This window comes from Populus euphratica, unplaced genomic scaffold, assembly GCF_000495115.2.
Source record: "Populus euphratica unplaced genomic scaffold, PopEup_1.0 scaffold47.1, whole genome shotgun sequence".
NCBI lineage: Eukaryota > Viridiplantae > Streptophyta > Magnoliopsida > Malpighiales > Salicaceae > Populus > Populus euphratica.
Genome location: NW_011499925.1, coordinates 768,093 through 777,816, shown reverse-complemented (window position 1 = coordinate 777,816; position 9,724 = coordinate 768,093).

The window sequence follows — 9,724 nt, the reverse complement described above, 5'->3', positions numbered from 1 at the left end:
ACTACATTTTTATAAAAATAAATATAGAAAACTATGATGGCACGTGGGAGCATTGCATAATATTCATATTAGCTTAGAGTTGGTCATCTGAGATAGTAACTCAATGTGAAAAATCATTCTCACAACCTTGTCGGGGGTCTACACATGTTTGATACAATAATTTCAAGCCAAATTCCATCGAATGGTTCATTAACCTTTGTGCCAAGCTAATGACACATTTTAACCCTAACATACCCACCAAGAAAAGATTTAAGAAGCTATTTGGTGTTACCCAGTAAGAAGGCAAGCCTATACAAACATATTTGAAGAGATTTAATAAAGAGATGCTCAAGGTAGAAGAGTTTCGTAAATCAATAAACATAGAGGCCTTGATAAGAGAATTCAATGAACATGCTCTCTAGAGAAAACTTTATGCCTTACTAGAAAAAAAGCTTACCGGAAGTGAAGCAAGTCATGAAAAATCATATACGGGTGGAAAAGGCTAGCGTGCTACGACATCGGCCTCTTTATTTTTACAAGGACAACCAACATAAAGGATCTTTCAAGCAAAATCATTATTCTATTAGAAATGAAAGCTCGAGAAAAAAACATGAAAGACCAACCCTTAAGTGTTTGGTGTATTATAAAGATTTATTACTCCCTTAAGTCAAAATAGGATCACCCATTCAAATTTTAGGGCAGCAAGGCAAACATATACTATCTCTAAGACATGCTTCTTTCAATAATATCTCTAATTAAAAGAATAATCTATATTCTAGACTTTGACTAATAAGATCCTCGAGTTGGCGGTTTCCTGCTTAAAAAAAATTAATAAAGAAGGGTTTAAGAGCAGTCGCAATTCAAGAACTAGGTTGTTATAAGCTTAGACTGATTTTGGGATATATAACTTAAGTCATCTTAGGATACACAATCCTTAATGAGAATGTAAGTTTATTTTTTAAATAAAAATAATGTATCTCTAACATACATTTTCTATTTATATGTCTTTAGGTGATGCCTAAAAGCCTCTTACCAATTCACTAGAGGTTGACCTCGGATCTTTTATTCTCTAGTGCAATCCTGAACTGACACATTTTCCAGGTGATACCTAAAGGCCTCTCACCAATTTACCAAGAGTTGATCTCATATCTTACATTCTCCAGTATAGTCTCAAATTAGCATGACTCTCTTATGAGTGACACAACCAAAAGGTTAATGTCTTCTTCCAAATATAAGAGTGTCGAAGTAATAAATAACCCGGTAAGATTAGGGTCAAACCATAGGGAAGTTAACTATATGATGATGATGATGATGATGATGATGATGATGATGATGATGATGATGATGATGATGATGATGATGATGATGATGATGATGATGATGATGATGATGATGATGATGATGATGATAGTGATGGTAATGAATTAAAGAGGACTTTGAGATGTAAGATTAATATGAAGGTTAAACAATTATAAAAACAAATGTCAAGGTTAGAAGATCCACTAATGGTTTAAAAATAAATATAATATAAACTCTTTCTATTACTCAACTAAAAACCACACACAAAGAAGATTCCAATCGGATGATTTATTATTAATAGCTCATTATAAATTGGGAACATGATCATATTAATTATCTTATTTAAGTAACATCAAAATTTTAAATATTGTCAGGAATTCATGATGCTAACTTATATTAATAGCAAATCAAGTTCCTTTCATAGCACATGTATAACTTATACCATATGGTTGGCTATGAAAGTGATAAGCATTTGTTGTACCAAGTGTTGATAACACAGATCTAGATTAACCATTTAACAAGCAAGGTATTAAGAATTAGTAAGATAAAAAGATAAGACATGTTAATAACAAACTTTCTTGGATATAAACATCGGTCAACTATGGAAAGCCGTAAAAAACTTAGATTGGATTTGAGTCTTCGTTTATCTTTATGTCTTTTGGTTTTATTAATATCGTATTATTTTATTTTGTTATTTCTTATATTTGTTTAAATGTGTTTCAAGATTGTTAGTATTCAGTGTTTCAGGTGATGTCTTCTATACTTTATCTTTCAACCTTAGAACATCGAGGACAATGTCTCGTTTTGGATGAGGGGAGAGGGTGGTAATTGATATATATATATATATATGGTAGAGTAAAAGAGTTTTTTTGTTAAAGTGACTTTTAAGATGTATCTTAGTAAACATTTTTAACAAGGTTTATTAGAATACTTCTTGAAATATTCAGGCTTACAAACTACTCTCGCATTGTTATCACTTAATTCTGCTCATATACTTATTTAACATGTATTCTTAAACCTTAATTTACACACACACACTTTAACATATGATTGTGGGTTACAAAATGGATTATTACATTATTTATGTTTTTTTGTTAAGGGTAACAACTAAAGAAAAGGGGTAGTATATAATTTGTAAAAAAAATTGATGATAATAAAAATATAGATAAGTTAGGTTTTGTAACCTCCTTAACCTAAGCAATTAAACTCAAAAGGGTGTTTTAACACCTAATACCCTAAAGTCAACTAACTTGGGAGTTATTGGCTTAACACTTGTTACATAAGTTGAGGAGCAAAGCTTAAGGGAATAAAACTTATTAATATCTTGGTAAAAAGATATTAAGTTAATATATAAATTCAATGAGAGTTTATTTATCTGAATAGATTAATTGAAGTTAAATGATGAATGTCTTGCTTTATGGAACTTGCAAATTGGTTTTCCTATTTTAACATTTTGATTACTAGGGACACGTAATAAGTTGGTTGGAGGGTGTGATTAATAATTAAAAGTGCATTTTTATCAAGGTTTTATATCATCATTTTGCACTTGAAGTATCAATAACTCCTTAACTAAAACATGTTTTATAATAACAAGTCTGATACTATAAGATACTTTAATTTATGATAAATATTTATCTTAAATGCAGGACTATCATATAAATCAAAGGATTGATTAATGAGTTCAACTACTAAAATTGAGAAGACAAAGAGAGGGTGAAGCTTAGAAAAAAGACGTTGGTTCAATCCATACTTGAACATTGTTCAATCATTGAGTCATATCTAGTGCTGTAGATCTTAGATTTAAATTTGGTTTATATGCCTAGAGAGCTAAGACATAGGCCTAAAACATTCACATGAATGCAAGACTCAATTATGCTATTTGGAAGTCCAAATCTTAGCAACAACAGAGAAGCCTGAATCTGTCCTACAACCAAGAAATTGTTCAGTGTTCAGCCCATATTAGAATTTTCTAGAATTTTCATGCATCAAACCTGTTTATTCTGATGTTAGCAATAATGTTTTGTTCGGATAAAAAGATAAAGATTGTCACCAAGTAACCTACTCAACAATTAGTCAACAAATCAATAGTTTTCAATTTTGACCTATAAAAGAAGGCATTTTTCATGCATTTAGGCATCTAGGTTTTCAGATCAAGATCATGCTCTTTATTTCTTTCTTTATATTATTATAATGTTTAAGTTTTATTTCATGTTATATTTTCCTTAATCTCTTGTTTATGTTTTTCATTTCTTTTACTATATTTATGTTCTCATGTTGTTTATTTATGTTTCTCTTCTTCATTATATTTAGCTAAGTTTATTATGTCGATGTGAAAATATTACACTGATAGTATAAAAATAAGCATACTATAAACTCAAGATGAACTTTAATGTTTGATACTAACATGTTTTGTATTTGTTATTTTGTTCACTTTTAATACTTTGCTTGTTAAATGGTTAATCTAGATTTATGTCGTATAAAACTTGGTACAACAAATACTTTGCATATTCATTGCCCAACTACATGGTATAACTTACACTTGTGCTATGAAAGGAACATGATTTATTGTTAACATAAGTTATAATCATGAATACCTAACAACATTTACAAGTATTAATATTATTCGAATAAGATAACTAATATAATCAAGCTAGTGTAAGTTATAATCATGAATACCTAACAACATTTACAAGTATTAATATTATTCGAATAAGGTAACTAATATAATCATGTTAGTGATTTATAATCCAATTGAAACTTTCTTTGTGTATGGTTTTTAGTTGAGTACTAAAAAGAGTTTATACTCATTTAAAATACCATTAGTGAATCTTTTAAACTTATATTATCCTTGTTTAATTCTTATATTAATCTTACATCTTAAAGTCTTCTTCAATTCATCATCATCATCATCATCATCATCATCATCATCAATTATTATTATTATTATTATTATTATTATTATTATTATTATTATTATTATTATTATTTATAATTTATATAGTTAACCTCCTTGTGGTTCGACCCCAGTCTTACTTGATTATTTATTACTTCGGCACTCCAACACTTGAGAAAAGACATCAATCTTTTGGTCGTATCATGAAACCTTTTCACCTTGACATAATAAATTAAGCTAAATATAATGAAGAAGAGAAACATAAATAAACAGCATGAGAACATAAGTATAGTAAAAGAAATGAAAAATATAAATAAGAGATTAAGAAAAATATAACATGAAATAAAACTTAAATATTACTAAAATATAAAGAAAGAAATAAAGAGCATGATCTTAATTTGAAAACCAAGATGCCTAAATGCATGAAAAATGCCTCCTTTTATAGGCCAAAATTAGAAACTATTGAATTGTTGACTAGTTGTTGGGTGGGTAGCCATATATTGACTTAATGACAATCCTTATCTTCTTGTCTAAACAAAATGTCATTGCAAATATCAAAATTTAAATAGACTGTTTTCATAAAAGTTGTAGGAAATTGTCTTAGCTTTCCAAAAAAAAGAGAGGTTATTTTGACTTTTAGAACTCGAGATATAGACTAAACACTAAACAATGTCTCGGCTACAGGACATATTCGAACTTCTTTATTGTTCTATAATTTGAACTTGAAAATGGTCTTTTTGAATCTTGAACTCTCATGAAAGTTTTAGGCCCATGTCTTACTTTCCATCCATATAAAGCACTCCTAAATCCAAGTTCTACAACTCCAGTTATGATCTAATGACAGAACAACGTTCCAGTTTAGACTGAACCAATATCTCTTTTTTAAGCTTGGTCCTTTCTTTGTCTTCTAAATTTCAGAAGTTAAACTTATCAATTATTCCTTTTATTTATGTGATAAGTCTATATTTATGTGATAGGTATCTTATAGTATTGACATGATATTATAAAACATGCTCTAGTTAAGGAGTTATTAATATTGTAAGTGCAAAATGATGATATAAAATCTTGATAAAAGTGCACTTTTAAGTACTAAACATATCGCCCAACCACTTGTTACTAGTCTCTAGTAATCGAAATGGTAAAATAGAAAAATAATTTACAAGTTCCACAAAGTAAGGCACACATCATTCAACTTTCATTAATCTATGCAGATAAACAAACTTTCATTAAATTTATATATATGCTCAATATCTCTTAAATAAAATATTAATGAACCTTTCATTTTATGTGCTCAATATATGAAAACATAGATGATGAGGCTTTTACTAGAAGAAAATAATATTTTATTCTAATGTTTAAGATTAACTTCATTATGTTGAGATTATTATCTTTTTTTTCTTCTTTTTTCTAATATATATATATATATATATATATATAAACTTAACACACAATGTATTTTTAACCCATGTCACGAGCTTTAGACTAATGATTTTCAGACCAGTTGGTTTTATGACATTAAGTGTTAAGACACCCATTTGAGTTTAATAACTCAGGTTGTAGATAGGGTAATGTTTGATTCCGTTAACCTTTTCTTCTTAACCTATGTAATAAACATTAAGCCAATAGCTCCCAAGTCAGTTGATTTTAAAGTATTAAGTGTTAAAACACCTCTTCGGGCTTAATTACTTAGGTTAGCGACGCTACAAAACCAAAATTATCTAGGTTTTTATTATCATCAATATTATATTTTTTATTATTATTATAAATTATATATTATCCCTTTCTTTTAGTTGTTATATTTAACAAAAGAATATAAATAATGTAATAATCTAATCTACAACCCACAATCATATGTTAAAGTTTATATGTGAAAATAAAGATTTAAGAATATATGAGCAGAATCAAGTGATAATTTGTAAACTTGAATATTTCAAGAAGTATTTTGATAGATCTTCTTAAGAATGTTTACTAAGATGGATCTCAAGAGTCACCTTAACAAAAGAACTCCTTTACTTTGTCATCCTAGTAACAATAGTTTTTGCAAATGGTTTATGAAATAGAAAACATAGTTATTTTTTTTTTTTTAATATCAACTACTACCATTTTCTCTCAACTAAAATGAGACATTATCCTTAATATTCTAAGGTAGAAAGATAGTATAGAAGACATCACTTGAAACAACGAACATTGACAATCCTGAAATATACATCACTTGAAACAACGAACATTGACAATCCTAAAATATACATAAACAAATATAAAAAATAATAAAACAAAATAATATGCTACTAATAAAACCAAAAGACACAAAGGTTTACAAAAGAAGACTCAAATCCAATCTAAGCTTTTTATGGCTTTTCTTAGTTGACCAATTTATAAGACTCATAGAGGGATCAATTACAGGGAAGAAAGATTGTAGTTAATCAATCAATTGTTCAGCAGCAGTAGTAAAGATTATAATTCATCATGCCGAAGATGTTAGGAATTTCTGTTCCACAATACGATAAAAAAAAACTAATATGTTAGAAATTTCTGTTCCACAATATGATAAAAAAAAACTAATAAACTATCATAAAAATCATTAATATTTAACAGACTTATGAGTTTATGATGAATGTGCAATTGGGCCCAAGAGAAAATATGAAAGATCTCTTCCAAAGATCCCAAACCACTTACTAAGGCAATGAAGGCATCAACATAGTTAAACATTGCATTCATTCGATTAGACATTATAGAGACTTGCAGTTCCTCTCCAATTATTTTTTCAATGATGCCCCTTTTTGCTAAAGCTTTGGGGACAACCCCCAAAACTTGACTGCCTCTTAAAAATATAGCTATTGACACCCCCCCATTAACCCAAGGTTGCCTCCTCCATACACTAAATGAATCTTTCTCTCAGCTAGTATCATACAAATGTTTATTATGTGATGACTTGAGAAACCTGCCATTTTTACACACTTCTATATCTGTTGAATGTATGGGTTAAGTAGAAATGAAGGGAAGGAAGAGAAGATTTTATAAATGAGAAATTGAAAATATAATCATACCATTTATATGTAGGCCAGTTGGATCTCATTCTTTCTTTCTCTTTTTTTTTTTAAAAAAACATGTGTATATACTGGTAGTTGTGATTATGACTTACATCTTCTCTTAGTTTTATGTCTAAGAATGGCTTAAACACTCTCTATGGCTAGAGGATAGGCTTCCCATCTAGTTTTCTTAAAAATAAGCAAATAGGATCTTTTAGTCAGATTTCCAAAACTATGATGAGCATGTTCTTTATAAAAACTAGGTTATAAATCATGAATTGCACATTGCACATCTCCACCAGGATACGTCTCAAAAGTCAATAGAAAATTATCTAAAGATTCCTTATGTTTTGAAATAAATCTTGTCTTTTAATAATTTTCACAAGCTTTGCAGAACACATATGTGTCTTTGAACATCGTTGACTAATAGAATCCATATTATAAGATTTTTACAGTCATCCTTTTTTACAACAAATGACTTTTACATGCCTCAAATGATAAAATTTAATGGCACTACTTATGTCATTGTCTGGAATGCATCTTTGAAATATTTAATAAAAAAAAATGTTTGGAATGCATCTTTGAAATATTTAATCAAAAAAAAATTGAATAAATAAGGGTTATCCTAATAAAATTTCTTCATTTCATTCAAAAACTTTCCTTTGTCTTCGGTACTCTAATGAGTGGCAAAAATCATGAAGCAAGAAAATTGATATTTTTTGCAAACCAAGGCATTGAACTAAGAGAAAGTAAAGATTTACTAGGAAAGTAATCATCGATTGGTATGATGTCAGATGTTGAATCTATTGTCAATCTTGACAAAAGATCCATATCAACATTTGTAGTGCCTTTTTTGTCCTCGATTTCTTCCTGTTTGAAAGTTTTAAAGATTTTAGAATCATGATTAACTTCCCTTTGTTTGGTTATGGCATGAAGAAATAGAAGTATTGGTGGGGAATCAGTCTTTCTTTGCAATATTCATGTTTAACCCCTCCCTTACCCTCAGAGATTGATTCATCATCTTTCTCATAAGGTTTAAGAATTGGTTATTCAATAACCTTACCATTATAGAGAGTAATGACTAATTGAACTTGATCTATATGTTGGCTTCTAAAGTTGCTTACACTTAAATTGTATTGTCCTTTGGCATTTAAAACCATGATAAAAATGCACTTTTAAGTACTAATCACCTTTCTCCTAAAAAATAAGAGTAAATGTGAATTTTGCAAGAGTATCTTTAAAATTTGTTATACTTTGAGCAAGTTGAGTTTTGATTGTCTTTTACTTTTTAATGAATTCATACAAAGTTTCCTCAAAATGTCTTCTAGGAGAGGGAACATAAAAAGGTACAAATCTATGAGAATTTTAAAAATTATGGTGTGCTTGAAATGGTGGTTGTGAAGTGTGTGCCTTATTGTTACTACTCTTCCAACTAAAATTTAGATGATCTCTCCAACTAGGGTTGTATGTTTACAAGTATGGGTTATGATTGGATCTTTGAAAACTGTTTAAAACATAGGCTTGTTTATAGAGACATTTCTTAAAAGAAGGCAAAGTTGGACAGTTATTGGTTGGGTGTTCATTAGTTTCACAGATTTGACACACAATGTCTTGAACAGATTTTAATTGATTACTATTTTTCAATTCTAGTGCCTTGACTTTTCTAACTAAAGATGCAAATTTAGTTCAACAGTTGGGTGTTTACAATGCTTTTCTAAATGGTGTTTTATAGGAGGAAGTCATAGAACAACCATATGGATTTAATGATCCAACTCATCCTCAAAATGTTTATTAGCTTTATAATTCCCTCTATAACATGAAGCAAGCTCCTATACTTGGTATCTTCATCATAGTTGATTAGTACTTAAAAGTGCATTTTTATCAAGGTTTTATATCATCATTTTGCACTTGAAGTATCAGTAACTTCTTAGTTAGAGCATGTTTTATAATAACATATCTAATAATATAAGATACATTTAATTTATAGTAAATATTCATCTAAAATGCAGGCCTATCTCATAAATTAAGGGATTAATGAGTTTAAGTACTGAAAGTGAAAAGACAAAGAGAGGGCTAAGTTTAGAAAATAGATATTGGTTCAATCCAAATTGCAACACCATTCGATTATTGGGTCATAACTAGAGCTGTAGAACTTGGATTTAGGTTTGCTCTATATGTATTGAAAGCTAAGACATAGGCCTAAAACTTTCATAAGAGTCTAAGATTCAAAAAGGTTATTTTCAAGTTCAAATTGTAACAACAATGGAAAAAGTTAAAATCTATCCTATAGCCCAACACTATTTAGTATTCTGCCCATATCTCGAGTTCTAGAAGTCCGAATAACCTCATTTTTTTTTGTTAGAAAGTTGAGATAATTTTCTAGAATTTTCATGTGGACAATCTGTTCAAATTCTGATATTAGCAATGACGTTTTGTTCAGATAAGAAGATAAGGATTGTAACCAAGTCAAGATATGGTCACCCACTCAACAATTATTCAATAAATTAATAGTTTCAAATTTTGG